We start from the raw sequence: 21,231 nt of genomic DNA on the forward strand, positions 1-21,231 counted from the left end.
TTGTTGGTCTGCCTGGTAGTTCTGGTTAGCTATAGCGTTCACGACAACGGGAAGTGCTCGGTCAGCTGAGCCTCCTCCACTGACGTTGTAAAAATCCCGACACATGCCAAATGGAGGACGCACACCTTGTTGACGGCTCCAGTAGTAGAGGTGGCTTCCCCATATGGGAATGGGTCCCGGTTGATGTGGCCTGATCACTGGAGGATGTGGGATGGGAGGGTCAATTACTTCTGGTTCGGAATCTGTTCCGCTAGAAATTTCCACGATCTCCTCGTCGACTTCGTATTCCTCTCCGACTTCGATTTCGAATTCTTCTTCGACCTCTTCTTCGATTTCCTCTGGGTCTTCCTCCGGGTCTTCTTCTATCCAGCCGCCGTTACCTTGATTTAGGTAGTAGGGGTCTCCCGGTAAAGGAAATCCGGCCATTTGTCTGTACTGGGATAGAGGTATGAGATTTTTATAAGAAAAGAATTTCTAATTAACGAATTCCTAAGCCTATTTATATCTTTACTGAGCGCAATGTTTTATCGTTTAATAATAGACTTATATTATTTCAATTTAGCGAATTTAGATTTTATAAGTTTTTGGCTTGTTGACTACTACGACCATTCCTCGACGTATATTGGTCAAATCCAGGATGAATATAGTTGATCAGGCTATATTTATTCTTGATTTGATTACATACCCCAAGGCTCGGTCGTGGTATTGCAACTTGCCATACTACTTTTTAGAAAAACTTGCAATGTTACGAGGTTGATACGTGCGGGTAAAATGTATATATTTAAAGAAAATATATTTCTATGATAATGTTTTTATCAGAGGGTTTTTGGTTCCCGTTGTATTTATAGTTTGCATATCTTATGTGGTTTGATATACTTAGTTCACTATAAACAATGCTCTGATACCAATCTGTCACACCCCCAAACCAGAATGGCGGAAACATTCGGGGGTGGATGACTTCACGTAGTATCACAACGATTGAATATTGCAAAGAAAGTAACACAACCATCATATATATAACAATGAAAACGTGTATTGTTGCGTTATACATGTTATCAAAAGAATATTACAATATGATGAATAAATGTTTAATGATAAAATCATCCTTTGTGTTCCTTCTTCCAAAAGCTGGTAGTTTACCTGTATCACTGATTCCCTGAGAAATACAAGTGGTTTTGAAAAGTGTCAACATTTAAGTTGGTGAGTTCATGAGTGTTCCGAGTTGAAAAGTATATTCCTTTTGGTAGTAATTTGGTAAACGAGATCCTTAGAAAATCCAATATTTTCTTGAAAAATGTAAAAGGGTTCCAAAGTTGGAATGTGTTAGTAACTTTTATAAACAATTGATAACAATAATTTAGTATGAAAATATAATGTAGAAATACTGCGATGCACATATGAACCTTGTAAATCAATCTTGTTTTATACTTTTTATGTGAGTTTTATAACCATACTATTGACACTGACGGCCTGTAACAACATTCTTCAAGTGTTGCAGTGTTATGACATTTGTCACCCCAGACCTGCCGGTCTAACTATAGCTAGTAGTTTAGGTGCGGGATTGTCAATCCCGTATAGATCTATACACAAGTATCACGCTCTCCCTCCAAGAGATTATGGTATATAATACAGGACTTGAAATTCATACAAAAATGTACGTTGAAGTTTGAATGTCTCACATTTACCTAGTATAAATAGATTTACAATGAAATGACTTTACTCCTTTTTGAAAGTGTTTCGTTTTTCAAATTGTATAAAAATGTAGGATTGACTTGCTAACTATACCCATTATAGTTCTTCAGATAGTATGTTCCATTTCGTAGACATAACTTAGTGATATAATTGCCCTTGTATACATAAGATGTTTGTATCGATATTCGAAGTTAGAAATTGCATTTATGTTTAGAAAACGATACTTTTAACGTGTAATGTACTTGTATTTCCCCCCCTAAAACATGTAAAAGAATTGAAAAGTAGGGGTATGAACTCACTCGTTAAGTTTGAAGAGAGGGGCTAGAGTTGAGCAGAGTTTCGATCTCGGATAGTTGCGTCGTCGGGCTCTTCGGGAACTTCTGCAACGTAAATCTTTCGTCGGGGCTCGAGTGCGGAAACCGAGGTGAGAAAAGGGTCTCTGGAGCTGGGAGAATGTCTGAGAAATGGTGAAGGTGTGCCAAAACTCGAGCCTTATGCCCTCTATTTATAGGGCTGAAAACCCCCGTACGCGGCGCGTACTGCCGGAGTACGCGGGGCGTAGTCAGTACGCGGGGCGTACTTCGGTTACGCGGGGCGTAATAAGGCGTCATGGCTTACGACTCCTGGCTAGCTAGGCGTAGCTTGGGCGGGCCGATGGGACTCGACCCTGGGTCTAGTACGCGGGGCGTACTCCCAGATTACGCGGGGCGTAATCCCGGCTTCCAACTTCTAAATTCCGTAACTTTCGCGTACGAGCTCCGTTTTTCGCGTTCTTTATATCCACGCGTAGGTGAGATTATGCTCTACAACTTTCATTTAGACTCCGTCGGCTAGTTTTGACTTTATTTTTAATGATATAATTTTAATAGGCCGGGACTCCTAAAGTTCGTTAAAATTTCATAGGTTCTTTATTCGACGTCGGTTTTCGTTTGTCTTTTTATTGTTTTATTACCACCGAGGAGATCTTCAACTTCCGTTTAGGTGGCGATAGCTAAATGATACTCGATCTTCAATCCGAGTTTTTAGCCCTTTACTACTGTTACGAAACTTTGAAAATTCGTAACTTCTTCATACGAGGTCCAAATTGGGCGATCTTTTTATGCACGCTCATCTTTCAACGAGATCTACGACTTTTGTTTAGATACTTTAAGGCTAAAATGTATTTTATTGAGATTTCACTTTTTACATCAAATTATGTTTTAACGTCGTGTCGTAATTATACGAGTGGTTATAATTTCTTCAATATAACTCGGTTTTGAGTATTCTTTATGTTTTTGGAAACCCGGGCATGATATCTAATATTCGATGCATCCCAACTTAGATATCTGAACACTTTATTTTCGAGGTTAATTTCGTTGTTTTTAGCTTTCGAGTGTTTACAATGCTTTTGGGAAAAATAGGGTTGTCACAGCATCCATCACAGGCTTGGGGGCGGTCCTCATGCAAAGAGGACGGGTGATAGCCTACGTATCGCGGCAGCTGAAGTTGCATGAGACGAGATACCCTACGCATGATTTACAGCTGGGAGCCATGGTGTTCACTCTTAAGATATGGAGACATTACCTATATAGGATCCGTTGTACCATATACCCGAATCACAAGAGCTTGAGACACATCATGGAACAGCCAAACCTGAATATGAGGCAACATATGTGGTTGGATGTAGTCAAGGACTATGATTGCGATATCCTTTACCATCCTGGTAAAGCGAATGTGGTGGCAGACGCCTTGAGCCGCAAGTCAGCTGGGTCTTTCACCCTAGAGATATGTTAAGGATAGCGATGGATCCTCTGCTTGTGAGTTTGATCAGAGATGCTCAGGTTGAGGTCATGCGACCTGAGAACTGGAAGTTGGACAGGATTAGGGGTGAGAATACCCGGTTTGTGCAGGATAGTCAGGGATTATTGACCCGATGCGGTCAGGTATGGGTTCCGAGTCTAGTGGGTTCAGACAGACAGTCATGGAGGAGGCTCATAAGTCTCATTTCTCTATTCACCCGGGGGCACCAAGATGTACAAAGACCTGAGTTTGAGTTATTAGTGGCCATGTATGAAGCGGGAAATCTCTTGGTACGTTGAGAGGTGCTTGACCTGTAGGATGGTCAAGGTCGAGCATCATAGGCAGCATGGTATGTTGCATCCCCTAGAGATTCCCATGTGGAAATGGGAACAGATCACGATGGATTTCATTACCAAACTATCGAGGACGGAGAAGGGGTTTGATGCTATATGGTTCATCGTAGATCGATTGACCAAGAGTGCCCATTTCTTGGCTATATGGGAGAGTTCTTTGGCCGAGAAGTTAGCCGACGTGTACGTTCACGAGATTGTTGCTTGCCATGGGGTTCCGGTCTCCATTGTTTCTGACCGAGATGTTAGATTTACCTCCCGTTTATGGCAGAAGTTGCACAAGGAACTGGGCACACAACTACAATTTAGTACAACATTTCATCCGCAGACCGATAGCAGAGTGAGCGGACCATCCAGACCCTCAAGGATATGTTAAGGGCGTGTATCATTGACTTTGGTGGGAGCTAGGATTCCCACCTACCCCTTGTAGAGTTCGCCTACAACAACATCTATCATTCCATCATTGGCGCCCTGTCTTTTGAGCTGTTTTATAGGCGGAGATGTCACACCCCAGTTTGTTGGGGTGAGGTCGGACACAGGGTGATGGGACGGACGAAGGTAGTTTTGCAGACCACCGAGAAGATTCAGCAAATTAGGCAACGACTGTAGACTACTTAGAGTCAGCAGAAGAGTTACGCTGACAAACGCAGATCTGAGTTAGAGTTCCAGGTGGGTGATATGGTACTCCTGAAGGTCTCACCTTGGAAGGGTGTGATCCACTTCAGGAAGAGGGGAAATTGGGTCCTCGCTTCATTGGACCGTTCAGGATTGTTTACAGGGTTGGCAAGGTGGCATACACGCTAGAGCTATCAGAGGAGCTTAGCCGGATCCATAACACTTTCCACGTTTTGAAATTGCGAAAGTGCATTATGGATCAGGAGTTAGTGGTGTCGTTGGATGACATTCACGTCGATGAGCGCCTGAATTACATGGAGATGCCTATGTCCATTCTAGAAAAGAATAAGAAGGTTCTACGGAACAAGGAGATACCTTTGGTGAAGGTACATTGGGAACATCGGAAGGGATCCGAGTGGACATGGGAGCCCGTGTAACATCCCAAGTTCAGAAGTAAGAGTTCAGGGGTGTAAAGTGTAATTAGAGGGGGGACTCAGCGAGTAGGTGCGGGTACTTGTCGAGTCAGAGCGGGATTTGGTCACGAATTAAGTGACCAACTCGCTAAGTTGCCAGCTGGACTCGACGAGTTGGTGCTGGGAAGAGAAAACCCTAATCTTAGGGTTTGCACCATATTTAAAGGACTTTATGTCCTCCCCTCATCCTCCTTACTACCCTTTTGAGATCCAGAAACCCTAAATCGTGAGTGAGAGTCCTTGGAAGCAATTTGGAACCTAGATAAGTGATTTTGTGAAGAGATCTTGAATATCAAGAAGCTTGGATCAAGGATATTTGTGGAGATTCAGATTATTCTTCAGTGGGAGGTCGTTTTGGAGGTAATGAATCGTTATCTTGGCCTTTTCCTTTCTAGATCCATATTTAATGGAGTTTTAGGGTTTGTTTGAGTATAATATGATGAGATTTTGGTGCATGAGTTAGATCTGGAGTTGAAACTCCAGATCTGAGTTCTATTTGGATCCAATATGCAGAAAGTCCTTTGAATTGCTATGAAAAAGCCATCCCCATGAGTTAAGTTCCTTTCTAGCTTGGTTTTTAATTTTTGGGGCATGAAAGCACGTAAAGGTAGCAACTTTATGTTGCTAATACACTCTAGGGACCCGGATCTACTGTTTGGAGAAAAGGAGTAGCTCTGTATATTTCGATTATGGGAATACCCGTATGAACTTGGTGAGTCTGGGAGATGACTCGACGAGTAGGGTCGGGGTTTGGTTCGATTAAGTTCCAAGTGAACTCGGCGAGTCTGGGAGATGACTCGGTGAGTTGGTCTGGGGTTTCAGGCATTGAGTCGCGTAATGACTCGGTGAGTCTGGGATATGACTCAACGGGTCGAGTTGTTTATGGTGGGTTTCAGCGTTAAGTGAACTCGACGAGTCACTGGGTTGATTCGGCGAGTAGGGTCAACTAGGAAGGTTGACTTTGACCAAGAGTTAACCGGTTGAATTTCAAGGGTATGTTGGTAATTTTGGTTCTGATGGTTATGGTTTCCTTGGAGGATTAGGTGGTGATGTTTGTGGCGGTGATCGGGAGTTTTGATTCTATCTCTCCAGCTCGGCAAGTGCAAGGTGAGTTATCCTCACTATATCAACAGGGTTTAAGGCACCAAGGTCGACCCTTTATCGGATGGGAATTTGGGTATTTGTTTGATATGCTAAAGAGTTGCTAGATCCGCATCCTGGTATTAGGATGGTATTAAGTTAGTGACCGGTTAGGTCGGTATCCTGGTTAGGATGTTGTTATGCTGCATGATCTGATTAAACCATTTGTTTGGCTAAGAATTGTTATGTGATTAACTGTTTTATGTGCACATGGTTGTTTGATTGGGGTTGGGTTGAGGCGGGTCCTGCTTTGTGCTGTAGGCCAACATACCCCGGGCGGACCGGATAGACCGTAGGCCCAACGAGCGGTCCGGGTAGGCTGAAGGCCCCAAGAGCACAGTCCAGACGTGCCTTGGCTCGGAGAGTGGACCAGACTGACTGAAGGCCCGGTGCAGCCGACCAGGTGGATTAAAGGCCCGATGCGGGCGGACCAGTCACACTGTAGACTCGATATGCATGGTTGTTCTGTATTGAGATATGATATGAGTATGGTTCTATGTGATTGGTATTTTGGGGGTAACTCATTAACCTTTCAGGCTTACAGTTTCAGTGTTTTGTTTCAGCTATTTCGAGCAATCAAGGTTAATGTTTGTCGAGCCACATCAACATGCCATACCCAAATATCGGTATTTACCGAAACACATCAACATGTCATGCCCAAACACAGAGCCACTACCCTAATAAGTCTTTTTGAAGGTATAACGTGGGATTTCAAACTTAATAAAATAAGATAAAAACGAGCATTCACCGATAACAAAAGCATGTCTTCACGATATGTCACCGAATTTCTCTCACTCTCTCTATCTTGGTGTTTTGACACACACTTTGTCTCTCATTGTTGCTTTTCTCTATTCTTTGAATAAACCCAAATCCAAAACCTAAACCCAATTTGAATCCCCAAAAAAGGTTAAAGATACAACAAAAAAAAATCCCTCGTCTTGAGAAGAAGATCTAGCTTCGACTTACCATGAACGATCTTTTATTTGTACGTTTCTCTTCTGAAATTATATCATTTTTTATTTCTTAGTGATGGGAAATTCGAATTATTGAGCAACAAAAGCTGCATTGTTCACAACTTATTGAGATTCTTAGTATCTTCTTCAAGTCTTACATTAATTTAAGATATTGTTTCCAGTTTGATATCTGTCGGTGACGAATGTTGGTGTTTAAGCTTGTAATCAACTGGAATCTATGAATTTGTTTACGCACTCGAGTCGCATCAACTCTGTAATCAATTTGTCTGATTGAAAATTTGAACCTATTTCACCTCTGAATCTAAACAAAAAAGAAAAAAAACTATTTTCAAACTTCTATCAGTTGATTTTCGGTATTAATAGGCATATGAAATACAATTGATCTTCGAGTTTATTTTCTTTGTTTTCTTTTACCTGCGATCCTTTAACTTTGGATGTCATACTTGTATTACCTAATCTTCATTTAGTATATATCAATTTATACTTATAACACTTGTCCTTTTCTATTAATGTGTTGAAACATACTTATGGAATAATGTCTTTTAGGAATCATTTGAGAATCCTTAGGGTCAAGATTATGGTCATGGAGATCTTGAAATGGGAACACAAAATAACTCGAATTTTGCAAAGTTAGGGTTGGATGATTTTTTCAAGAAGGTGTGTTGTCTACCTTGTGACATCCCCAAAATCACGGCCAGAAAAGACCGATTTTCTTTATGCTTTGTTTAAAAATCAGAGTAGCATTTTAAATAAAAGTGTTGCGGAATTTGTCCCAAAACAAAATATGATAAAGATTTATCAAAAGCATTTCCATAGAAATGTATTTCATTAGAAGACTTGGGATGTCATGTTCGTACAGATCAAAAGCATAAACAGTACAATATAAGCCTTACTACATTATTTCATATCTACAGGCCTATATCCGTAATCCCTCGTCCAAACATCATATCTATGCTCAAGCGCCACTACCTGTAATACATAAAACTGAGTGGGTAAGGCTTGGGAGCCTGGTGAGCACATAGGGTTTTCAACCCACAATAAATAAGTTTATTAATTCCATCAATCAACAATAACCCGATTACATGTTCCCGTTATCCTCACATTACGTCCCTAAACACCTATCATAAGGGACCTATCCTAAGGATCATCATCGGGATGGACACTACTGGTAAGGGGGTTCCTCAGCAATAAATGTCCTAAAGGCAACCATGTGGGGGATGGAGTACACCGGTGAACACATCGTTCACAACACCTACAGGTTGCGAGCCTGCCAACGTTCCACTAGACTGTCTAGAAGAGTCCATGGTCGTCATCTATACTCCGCTAGATGACTGGATCAACAACAACAACAACATTGAGGCTTCTCATCATTTTATCACACATCGTCTTATTACATCTACCCATGTTTTACTCTAACATTTTTGTAGATATAAAATACATATACAGTTTAAATCATTTAAAACTTGTATAAAAACATTCATCTAGCATAGATAACAAGTATACTGATAATATGCACACGTAGCACGTAATATATAAAATACTTCATATATATGTGTAAGATGAAAGTAACTATGCACTCACCTGAAAAGGTGGGGAATCCGAACTCAGACAACGCTTCGCTTCTTAAAAACAATTTCATTCGACGAAACCTAGTATTATTACCACTAGAGTTTAGTCTATTATTCGCCGAGACTAATCAATAGTCTAGCTATTATTACTATTATATAAGCGTCAAACAATACTTATATAACCCATAATAATAGCCCAAGTACTTATTATAAGTTGCTAATAACGTTACTATAATTAAATAAATGCTATATTAAAAATAGCGTAGGCGTAGCTCACTTACAATGGGTTTTATAGAAAACCGGGCTTTGCTTGGAGCAGCGTTCCCGAGCTGAAAAGCTCTTCTTCTCGGAACCATCGAGCACTCCGGGGCTTCCGCCTCGTGCTAGGGAGGTTTCCTAGGCTTTTCGAGGGGTTTCGAGGCTAGAGAGAGGTTCTAGAGAGAGAGTAAAGAGAAGAAAGAATGGAAAATGTGTGAAGAAAATGAGGGTGGAAGAGGTGGTATTTATAGGGTGAAATGTGGCTGAACTTGGTGCCACATATCACCATCTGGTGGCAAGCCTTGGGGAGAAAGCAATGGCCAAGATTGTGACACATCACCCATTTTCGCACAACACACTTCCGACTTCTAAAATCCGTAACTTTCACATACGACCTCCATTTTTGACGTTCTTTATATCCACACGTAGGTAATAATAAGATCTACAACTTTCATTTTGACTCCGTCGGCTAATTCTCGAACGATCTTAAATTTAACAGTACAAAGAGATTATATTGTTAAACATCCGCGTAAAATTCATAACTTCTACATACGGACTCTGTTTTAGTCTGTCTTTTTACCGTTGTTTTCCTATTAATGAGATCTTCAACTCTCATTTAGGTTGCGTAAGCCAAAAACCGCTCGAACTAAAATTCGAGTTTCGGGTCGTGCACTGCTAAGCCGAATCTTAGAAAAATCATAACTTCCTCATACAAAGTCAGATTTGGGCGTTCTTTTTATGGATGTTCTCGGTTTAACATATACTACAACTTTGGTTTAGATCACTAAGGCTAAAAATCCCTTCATCATAAACTCACTATTTACGTCTCCCGGTGTCGTGCCGGTTTTGCCGTAAAACTTCGGCGAGCCATAACTTCTTCGTTATAACTCGGATTTTGGCATTCTCTATATCCCCGAAATCTTTTTTTTCGACCACTACAACTTTATATAAAGATATCGGGCTTATCTCATACTTTAATTTTGACGCTTATTTTTATTCTTTATTAATTATACATTTATAATTAAATAATAAGCACATAAATACACATAATTCACATAATACTCAAATATTTCATCTTTATTACTTCAAAAAAAAGTTGCAAGAGTTGACCTAGACTATTACATTGACAAATATGATTAGTCCTGAAACCCGGGCGTTACATACCTATACCCTTTTGATCCTACATGTCTAATTTCCTTATGTATATCATAATAAAACTTATTGCATACTTCTTTTTTCTAGGTTCAATCCATCGGAAAACAATATAAAAAGCTGAATAAATTACTCAAAAAACTACAAGATGCTCATGAGGAATCCAAGGCTGTAACCACAGCTGCTGCTACGAAAGGTTGTTCCTATTTCTATATGAATCATGAGTTCATGACCATTTGCTAATGTAAACAAGATATCAATCTTTTCAATTATTGATATAAATTTTAATTAAATATTTATTATTTTACAGCAATCAAGCAGCGTATGGAGAAAGATGTGGATGAAGTTTGAAAGATTGCTAGGTTTATTATATCAAAAATTTAGGAACTTGACAAGGAGGTTAGTTTAATTTTTACAAACAACTTTTTGTTAATATATAATTCAATAATCCCTACTTTTTGTTATTTACTAGAGCTTGGCAAAGTGACAGAAGCTTGGATGTGGAAAGGGAACTGGAGTTGACCGGTCGAGAACAACAACCACACTGTCAGTTCTTACTCTCTACCCTAATTTTAATAAATAAATAAAAACATTATATATTTAGTTTTACCTTGATATTTGTTTGCAGTTCTTTGAAGAAAAAGTTTAAAGACAAAATGTCTAAATTTCAGGTATTGCTTCCATATTCCATAGTTTTCATTCTTTTATATTGTTAATGGTTTTACTGAAATAATTGTGACTAAAATGAATGTTTTTTACTTTTTAGGCTCTAAAAGAAAGTATTCATCAAGAACATCGTGAGGTGGTTGGGAGGCGTGTGTATATAGGTTCTACATTTAACTTAAAAATCATATACTTGGAAACTTAATGTGTTAATTTATGATTTATCCATCTAATTTTCTCTTTTTTATGACTATTTTCAGTAAGGGGGACCAGGAAGGTAACATTTTTTTTATAAAATTTTCAAGCCAATAGTTTTTATAACTTTTATAAGCAGATATTCATTTTATCACTTACTTTCTACAGACAATTGATCAACTCATAGAGACAGGAGATAGTGAACAGATTTTTCAGAAAGCAATTCGGGAATAAGGGCGAGGACAGGTTAGAAATAATAATTATGAATATAATTATAAAAACATAAATATAATTTTTTGTGTATTTGATGGATTGTGTTGTATTTGTATTTTGTAGGTACTTGACACCCTTGTAGAGATCCAAGAACGCCATGATGCAGTAAGAGAAGTAGAAAAGAAGCTTATTGACTTGCAAGAGGTGCGAATTTATATTTTATATTTTATATCTCCATTCCTAATAATTGCCTCCCCTAAATGTCACTTGGCACTTCCATAAGCACCATCTTTCCATGTGTCCATCTCTCAAATTTTTGCAGAAAAAAAAAATCCCGCCCATTCCATTAAATACCAAATCCAATTACATCCAATTACATAACTTGAAATTAAATACAAATTTAAATACAAATAACTTACATACGATTTTTTTTTAATTTTCCTACAAATTAGCAACTCTTTTTTGAATTGACTGATTTATCTTATCTTATACCAAATATATATGCATTATAATAGGAATAATAAGAATCTAATTGCATTTCCGATTTTATCAGTTATAATTTACATATATATTTGAAGTCGAAAATTATTTCTTTACCTCTGCATCTACCATACTTTTGTTCCCTGTACTTCTTCTTCTCTGGCATTTCTTCTTCTTTGGCACTCTGGTAATTCATTCTCATCTATATTGATTCTTCTGTTTACACTTCTCCTTCTCATCTATATTTATTCTGTTTACATGATTATGCTCTGTTTTGTATGTAAGGTTTTTGACAATAAATTATTGATACCTTCACAGCCGATGTGGATGTTATTGACAATTATGCCCTCTTGAGTGTGAATGTGATTAGATTAACAAAAACCTATTAATCAGTAAATTGGTATTCTATTTACACAAGGTTACATGATGATTTGTTTATCTATTGTTTTAAATGTGTACTTCAAATTTTATGCATATACATATTTGAAATCCTAAAATCTAATAATGACTCATCATATTGTAATATAAAATTAATAGTGTGAATGTGATTATGCCATGTTTTGAAACTCTTATATTTAATTGTTGATACCTTTACAACCAATGTGGATGTTATTGACGATTATGCCCTCTTGAGTGTGAATGTGATTAGATTAACAAAAACATGTTGATCAGTACATTGTTATTGTGATTATATTAACAAAAAGTTGTTTATCTATTGTTTTACATCTGTACATAATGTTATTCTGTATGTAAGGTTTTTGACAATAAAGTGTTGATACCGTCACACTCGATGTGGATGTTATTGACGATTATGCCCACTTGAGTGTGAATGTGATTAGATTAACAAAAACCTGTTGATCAGTAAACTGTTATTCGGTTTACACAAGGTTACATACTGTTTTGTTTATCTATTGTTTTAAATCTGTACTTCAAATTTTAAGTATATACATATTTGAAATCCTAAAATCTAATAATGACTCATCATATTGTAATATAAAATTAAATTGTGTGTAATGAATTAGGTATTGGATTTGTAACATCTGCTTCACAAAAAATTTTCTAAACATATATACATTTATATCTTTAATTTTACTGTAATTTTCATCTTTATAATGTGGGTGTTATTCTTATTGTTGCAGAACTCTTATTTTTTTTCTCTATTAACAATCTATATTTAATTAATATTTATTATTTCTACTTTTTTTGCAGATAAATGGCAGCACCAAATATTACCTTAATAACTGATGTGGATGTGATTAAGGATGACTTGATTTTCAAGCTTCGTGTCATAAACCTTTAGCATCAAATGTCTTTCAACAACAAAAATGAAATTTGGTCAATTTAAATGATCTTAATGGATGAATATGTATTTTACAAAAATTATTTTTATATATTTTTTTACACATATTTCGTTGATTCTAATTGCTTTATAATTTTTTCTTATTGTGTTTAATATTGTTAGGGTGACAAAATCCAAGCAATGGTCTCCAAACGAAACATATATCGATTCAAAAATGTAATAAATGATGGTAAACTAACAAACAAAACTTCTAATGTTGTGTATAAAGAAGTTTTTAGAAATTTGTAAAACAATTTCTACAATTCTATTATTCATATAAATTTTGTTATTTTTTTTTTTTGTTAAATTTATATTTCATTTCATAAAGTTATAATTTCTTTGCATATCTAGAAATACAAAATACCAATTGCATGTTCAAACCACTACTGGTTCGTATATTTAACCAATACTTATGTCGTTATCTTATTACTGCAAAACACATAACGTTTAATTAGTAAAGATGTTATTATAAATTATTAATTCTAAATAAATAAGTACAATTTAATTAAAAAAATTATTTATAATATGTGGTGTCCACGGGTTATAACCTAGTATAAATATATATACAACTAGATTGTTAATTAAATAACCATGAGCCAATTGATAAGAAGTTAAAAGTTGTGAAGCTCCATGATTTTCTAATCATTGTACAACTGGTGACATGTTGAACTGTTCCGTGATTTTACAATCATGGGTAAATTACACCAATCGTCCCTCGTACATATACCAAAAAGCGTGTTTACTCCCTCTTTTCAAAAATTAACTCGGACTATCCCTCGTTTCTTTTAGACTTGCACGCTTCATCCCTATTGACATAAAATGACTATTTTGCCCTTAATAATTTCTTTTTTTCATTTTCTTTTATTTATATATAATTTTTTTATTAAAAAATAAGAATAAACAAAAAAAATACCCCCACCCTTCCCCCTTCCATTTCTTCCTCGATCTGAAGGTCGAATAAAACATATAATTTCTTCTGCCTTCGTCTCCTTCGTTCTCACTCGATCCATACGCCAACGAAAACCCCATCACCGCCACCTTCACCAACTCTGTCATCATCACTATCATCTCTAACTCTTAGAACCTGCAACAAGATTCGACTATGGCCACCATATTCTCCATATATTACCCACCCTACAAAGAATCCATCGAAACAAAATCGATCGGGACATCCATGGTGGTGATTTTTCTAGATTTGACAATGTCGTGCATGTCGGGGTTGCTCTCTTCATAGAGCTTCAACAAAAGAATATACCCAACTGACCATAGCTTTATTTGATTTGCCAAATTGCTTGATAGGAAATCGAGTTTCGAGAATTCGTATGTACCAAGCCGTAACTTATTCCCGATATATTATGTGATGAACCATCATAGTTCTTTAACATGAGGGGGAAATCCAAGGTAAAGATTTTTCCAGATTTGGTAAAAATTCATATCTGCTTAGGGGTTGAACTAATACAAGTGTGTGTTTCCAGAAGAATCCATCAAAACCAAATCAACCAGAAACACAAAATCAAAATCGATTTAGGAAGGGTGGAGAAGGGGAAATGAAGAAATAGGGATAAGCTGCTCGGTGAAACAGTTGGGAAGGGCATCTTTCGAAGACTAAACCTTCACCCGTTTCCTCCGATCTCCTCTTTGCCTCTCATAGGAAACATAAATTTGTGATGGGGTGTTCTTGGTGTTTCTAGAAGGGTGTTCATCAGATGGAGTGTGGAGGTGGGAAAAGATGATTTAGACACCAAAACCTTCCTCCTTCCCATCGACCCGATCGTCGGAAACTACCTCCATATATGTCTGAAATTGTTGACCTGAACGTCGCTAGAATGTTAGAGGCTGAGGGTTTGTGTAATGACAAAGAACATGGTTTGGCATGCGGAATTAAACCTTGCACAATTGAACATGGTGATTTGGGTGTTTAAGAGATATATTGAATGTATATGGTGTTACAAAAAAAAAAGACTAGATCTAGACTACATAATTAACACACACTTACACACTCACTTTTACATCTCTCAAGCACACCTCTATAAGTGGACAAACCCACTATTTATAGAGGTGTTTACATGTCTCTCTCTCACTCTAACTACCAAATGGGTCTAAAGGCTAAAGCACCACATGCAAGTGGGTTTTACAAAAGTCAAACATTTACAAAGTCATGAATGAAGAACTTTGCACCCCAACATTCTCCCCCTCAAAGTTAGGAATGAATGACCCATTTCAAATCTTCCAAAATCAAGCACTACGCGGTTCGAGCCTCAAAGGTGACACATGTCGAAACGAACTTCAATCTTCAATTCTTCCATGACTCTTCAATTTGGGCTCTAGGATGTGAGACCATACAAACCAAGCAGCAACGAATGATTAAGAGTATTCCAAACTCCAAATAATCACCCAAAAGTTGCGCATAAAAACACACCCTAAAAATCTTCAATAAAACCAAACCCATTTCGAATACATCACTTCCGAACTTCTAATTGCATCATCTCATAAGCTTCAAAACTTCAAGATCACTTTGGTCTTCAAATCCGCGTAATATGAAAAATTCAAGTTCAAATTTCCATATAAAACTTCTCCCCCTTTTTATAATCGAAATTTGATTATAAAACTCCAAAGGAAAAAGAACGTGCTCTATTCGGAATTTTTCATGTCAAAACTACCCCTTAACATGTGGCATAAAATTTGTGCTTCAATCAGGAAAACCCAAAAAATATTCAATTTTTATTGTCGTTCACGGATCGTCTTTGACAAAATTTCTCAAAAATGGGTAGAAATTGTCAATTTCAAAATTCTGCAGTGACCCGTTGCGCCCAAAACAGCAAAATATGCAAAACTCTTCCCTTTTCCAAAGTTGGGTAGAAAGCGTCAATTTGCACAAACTGCAGGGGCCTGAAATGCATAATCTTCAATTTTCAGCAAAAAATAGTTCTTTTTCGAATTTGGGTGAAAACTGCCAAAAATTCGAAGTTTCAGGGATCATCTTCGTGAATTCTGCCCTTTTTCTCAAACATACGAAGACTTGTACCAAAAATGCGAAGCCACAAACAATTTTCGAAGTTGGGTGAAAAATGTTAAACATACGAAAACTTGCTTTAATTTTCGAAGTGACAAAAATTCGAAGGTTCAGGGGCTGTTTTTGAAACTTTTTCCTTTTCCATGCCAAAACACACGAAGACTTTGACAAATTGCAAAACATAAGATTGATGAACCATACTAAGGGTTTAATTCTTTGTCAGACAGTTGAAACTTCAAGGGCCATAACCGAAACTTTTCTTTTCCTTCTTTCGTTCATTCTCACCGTTTCTTCCTTTTTCAGTTCTTACGAAGCATACGAAGACTATATTATGAACAGTAATATCCTTCGTATGTTTTTTTTTTTTCCGTTGATCCTTCGCATTTTGCAATCTAGATCTCCAAAATCAAATTTACGTTCTTAGGGTCTTTGTTTCTTAGTGTTCTTCCCAAACCCAACACAAGTACCCTTCGAATCTGGAACCCAAACTCTTCGTTTTTTCAATTCAGCGAGATCAAAATTTCGAGACTCCAAAATCAAACCTAACACCAACTCAGCCTTCGCTTTAATCATCCAAACCAAAATCAATTTCACATCACCAACCCTTCGAAAATCAACAATCAAAATCCTTCGTATATTCAAAATCGATTTCCAAACTAACGAACATATACTCCAACTTAACCATTCCTTCTCTTTTTGTAACCAAAAACTTTGCTAGCAACATAGTATTCCAAAATCGAGTTCCACGCCTTCGTTTTCAACACATAACGTCAACTATAAAAATCGAATGTCTACCCTTTGTTATCGATCTGTTCTTTGACAATGAAATTGAACAATCGTTCACAGTCAAAATCAGATTTTCTTCAATCAAGTGCCCTTTGACATTCAAAAGTCAATCTAACCATTAGTTTGATTCCCCAAACAGTCGACTTCCAGGAACCAATCCAAAACAAATTCTAATTCAAGCAAAATCAGTTCGATCAAGATTTCACGTCACAATTTTGACTTTTTCTAAAATTGACTTTTCAAAATCAAAGTGCAAGAAACACGAAATCGGAGATTACAATGCCCAACTTCAGATCAAAACAAGTTCAAACAACTGTTATTCATCCTATCGGAGTGTTCTTGGTCGAAATCTTTAAAATCAAAGATTCGGGTTCTAATTTCTAAAATACAACTTGATCAAAATTGATTTCCTCATATGAGAAATCATACGAAATTGATTTCCAATCTCATATTAAAAATTAACAACAATCATATCCAATCAATTTATAGATATAAAGAAACGAAAACGAAGATTTAGGAATAGTTAGACGAAAATCGTGAATCAAGAGCATTTTGAAGTACAACCATGTTAAGCATAGAAACAAAACACAAAAAGTGAACATCGAATACAAGCGATTGAACTGATTTAGTGAAGTTTGGGCTTATAGCATTTTAATATTGGATCACAAGACAATGTTTGGACGCAAAATTTTTAGTGAACAATGATGGATTAAATCTTTAGGATTTAGATTTGGGCTTGATAAAAAAAAAATTATTGGATCACAACAAATGGGTTTTTTAAGAAAAATTTGATCCAACGAGTTAAACGATCAAAAATTAAAAACGCAACGCACGAATTCAATGATAATTAGAGAGATCATAGAGAGAGACTCACAAAAATTGATCAAATTGCGACAAAAATTTGCCAAATCGAGAATCGTTCTTCAAATATCACCTTGATCTTGAAGACCCGCTCTGATACCAATTGTAGTGACAAAGAATATAGTTTGGCATGCGGAATTAAAGTTTGCACAATTGAACATGGTGATTTGGGTGTTTAAGAGATATATTGAATGTATATGGTGTTACAAAAAAAAGACTAGATATAGACTACATAATTAACACACACTTACACACTCACTTTTACATCTCTCAAACACACCTCGACAAGTGGACAAATAAAACATATAATTTCTTCTGCCTTCGTCTCCTTCGTTCTCACTCGATCCATACGCCAACGAAAACCCCATCACCGCCACCTTCACCAACTCTGTCATCATCACTATCATCTCTAACTCTTAAAACCTGCAACAAGATTCGACTATGGCCACCATATTCTCCATATATTACCCACCCTACAAAGAATCCATCGAAACAAAATCGATCGGGACATCCATGGTGGTGATTTTTCTAGATTTGACAATGTCGTGCATGTCGGGGTTACTCTCTTCATAGAGCTTCAACAAAAGAATATACCCAACTGACCATAGCTTTATTTGATTTGCCAAATTGCTTGACAAGAAATCGAGTTTCGAGAATTCGTATGTACCAAGCCGTAATTTATTCCCGATATATTATGTGATGAACCATCACAGTTCTTCAACATGAGGGGGAAATCCAAGGTAAAGATTTTTCCAGATTTGGTAAAAATTCATATCTGCTTAGGGGTTGAACTAATACAAGTGTGTGTTTCCAGAAGAATCCATCAAAACCAAATCAACCAGAAACACAAAATCAAAATCGATTTAGGAAGGGTGGAGAAGGGGAAATGAAGAAATAGGGATAAGCTGCTCGGTGAAACAATTGGGAAGGGCATCTTTCGAAGACTAAACCTTCACCCGTTTCCTCCGATCTCCTCTTTGCCTCTCATAGGAAACATAAATTTGTGATGGGGTGTTCTTGGTGTTTCTAGAAGGGTGTTCATCAGATGGAGTGTGGAGGTGGGAAAAGATGATTTAGACACCAAAACCTTCCTCCTTCCCATCGACCCGATCGTCGGAAACTACCTCCATATATGTCTGAAATTGTTGACCTGAACGTCGCTAGAATGTTGGAGGCTGAGGGTTTGTGTAGTGACAAAGAATATGGTTTGGCATGCAGAATTAAACCTTGCACAATTGAACATGGTGATTTGGGTGTTTAAGAGATATATTGAATGTATATGGTGTTACAAAAAAAAGGCTAGATCTAGACTACATAATTAACACACACTTACACACTCACTTTTACATATCTCAAGCACACCTCTATAAGTGGACAAACCCACTATTGATAGAGGTGTTTACATGTCTCTCTCTCACTCTAACTACCAAATGGGTCTAAAGGCTAAAACACCACATGCAAGTGGGTTTTACAAAAATCAAACATTTACAAAGTCATGAATAAAGAACTTTGCACCCCAACAGTTTGATAGCTCGTCGGAATCCTAGAATGTGAGGGTGAGGTTTAATGAGAAAAAAATAAATAAGAGGAAGGACTGTTATTTTTGTTTCTAAATATAATTATAATTAATAATACTAAATAAATCAAAATAATTAGAAAATATATAAATAAAGGCCATTATGGTCATTTCAGATCTTATATGGACTAGATTTGCAACAAAACCACGTATCAGGAATGGAGTGTGCAACTTTTAAACAAATGAGGGACGGTCCGAGTTAATTTTTGAAAATAGGGACTAAACACGCTTTCTGGCACGTATACGAGGGACAATTGGTGTAATTTACCCTACAATCATTCTACAGTTGTCTATGAAGCACAAATGACCTCACTGCCCCCAATAACTGACATGCTTAAAATTATGATAATAACAATAACTTTTCTAGAGAACATAATTCTAATCTAGATAAAAAATTGCCAACTTTTTTTAAAATATCTGACTTAGAAACTTACATAAATAAATGTTAACTTTGATGCAAATATTTATGGATACAGTTGTATTGGTGGATGCTCACGGGGAAATGCTAGACAATATAGAGACACAGGTAGGGCTGTAAACGAACTGAACGTTCGGCGAACCGTTCAGGAACTGTTCGGCGGGAAGTTCGTTTATGTTCGTTTATTTAATAAATGAACGAACATGAAAAAAAATTATCGTTCGTTTAGTTAAATGAACGAACATGAACAATGATCTCGTTCGTTCATTTATGTTCGTGAACGTTCGTTTATGATGTTCATTTACGTTCGTTTATGTTCGTTCGTTTAAGTTTATTTATATTCATCTATATTCAATTATTTTTTATTATATTGCTATATTATATGTTCGTTTATGTTAATATATGTTCAATTGTGTTTTTTTATCTTTGTTCGTTTATGTTTGTTCGTTTATGTTCGTTTAGCATGTTCACGAACATAAATGAACGAACATGAACAAAGTAATTTGTTAAACGAACGAACATGAACAAAAAAATCTCGTTCGTTTATCCGTTCGTGTTTGTTTGTTGTTCGGCTAACTTAAACGAACGAACATGAACAAGACCTTGTTCGTGTTCTTTTGGTTCGTTTACAGCCCTAGACACAGGTAATTGAACATTTTGCCCTTTTAGCTCTCCAACCAAACAATTAAACAAACATCAAAAGTCACACACCCTTGGTTGTTAGTTATTGTTGTTGTTTAAGTTGAACGGTGGTATATAAGTTTTGGGGTGGGGTTGAAAAGACTGTTTTGACGTTTTGTAATTTTAATGGTGAATAGGTGTCAAGTGCAGTTGACCATGTGCAAGATAGGAACAAAGCCCTTTACAAAGCGAAACGTCTACAAAAAAAATCAAGGAAGTGTATGTGCATTGGTATTTTGATTTTACTCGTTATTATTGCAGTAGTTGTTGGTGGTGTGCCTACGCCATGGAAAAGTGGCAATGGTTCTTAGTTACATACACCCATTAAGATTAAGAGTTTGAGTGTGAGGCTTATTATTATTATTATTATTATTATTATTATTATTATTATTATATTATATTTACCCTATTCTTGTGTAAATTGAGAGCATTTTTTACTTTTTATTTTTCAAAATATTGACTTGATGTTATGTTGTCTCTCAATATGTTTGAGTGTACTTGTTCATTTGGAATTCACATTTTCTTTAATTCATGTTTTATTTGTTCAATTATTCATTTTATTTGTTTCGTGAAAGTTGTTTATATGGTGAGAAGAAATGAAAAATGTGAAGTTTAATAGAATTACAATTATCTTAATTAATATGTAAATTATATAGTTAACAGTTTACATCGAACAGAAAGAAAAGTATATTTATAACATTATAAATATTTTTTATGTGTATTTATTAAGAAAAAATATGAAAAAATATAGTCACTTTTTTTGTGTTTTGGTTCAAGATTTGCATCTTTTATTCTTGAAACAAATGACGTTTTCTCAAATCTTTTTTCAACTTATCTTTCTAATTGATTATAATATATTAATTAGAACAAGGTTCATCAATTCCATTGTCGTCCAGCGGTTAGGATATCTGGCTTTCACCCAGGAGACCCGGGTTCGATTCCCGGCAATGGAACTTTTTTTCTGCTTCGTTTTGGAAAGCTATAGTGGGTCGATCAATTCGGATC

At 36.4% G+C, this 21,231-nt stretch overlaps 1 non-coding gene and 1 pseudogene across 1 annotated transcript; both read left to right on the plus strand.

Moving 5' to 3' along the window:
• Nucleotides 1-7,016: 7,016 nt before the first annotated feature.
• On the plus strand, nucleotides 7,017-20,537 carry LOC145005859 (syntaxin-132-like; annotated as a pseudogene).
• Nucleotides 20,538-21,107: 570 nt separating this feature from the next.
• TRNAE-UUC (transfer RNA glutamic acid (anticodon UUC)) lies at nucleotides 21,108-21,179 on the plus strand. Its single transcript has one exon. It is a non-coding gene; the product is annotated as a tRNA-Glu (tRNA).
• The last annotated feature ends 52 nt before the right edge of the window (nucleotides 21,180-21,231 follow it).

The sequence above is a fragment of the Lactuca saligna genome, chromosome 1 (assembly GCF_052625555.1).
Source record: "Lactuca saligna cultivar CGN05327 chromosome 1, ASM5262555v1, whole genome shotgun sequence".
Taxonomy (NCBI): Eukaryota; Viridiplantae; Streptophyta; class Magnoliopsida; order Asterales; family Asteraceae; genus Lactuca; species Lactuca saligna.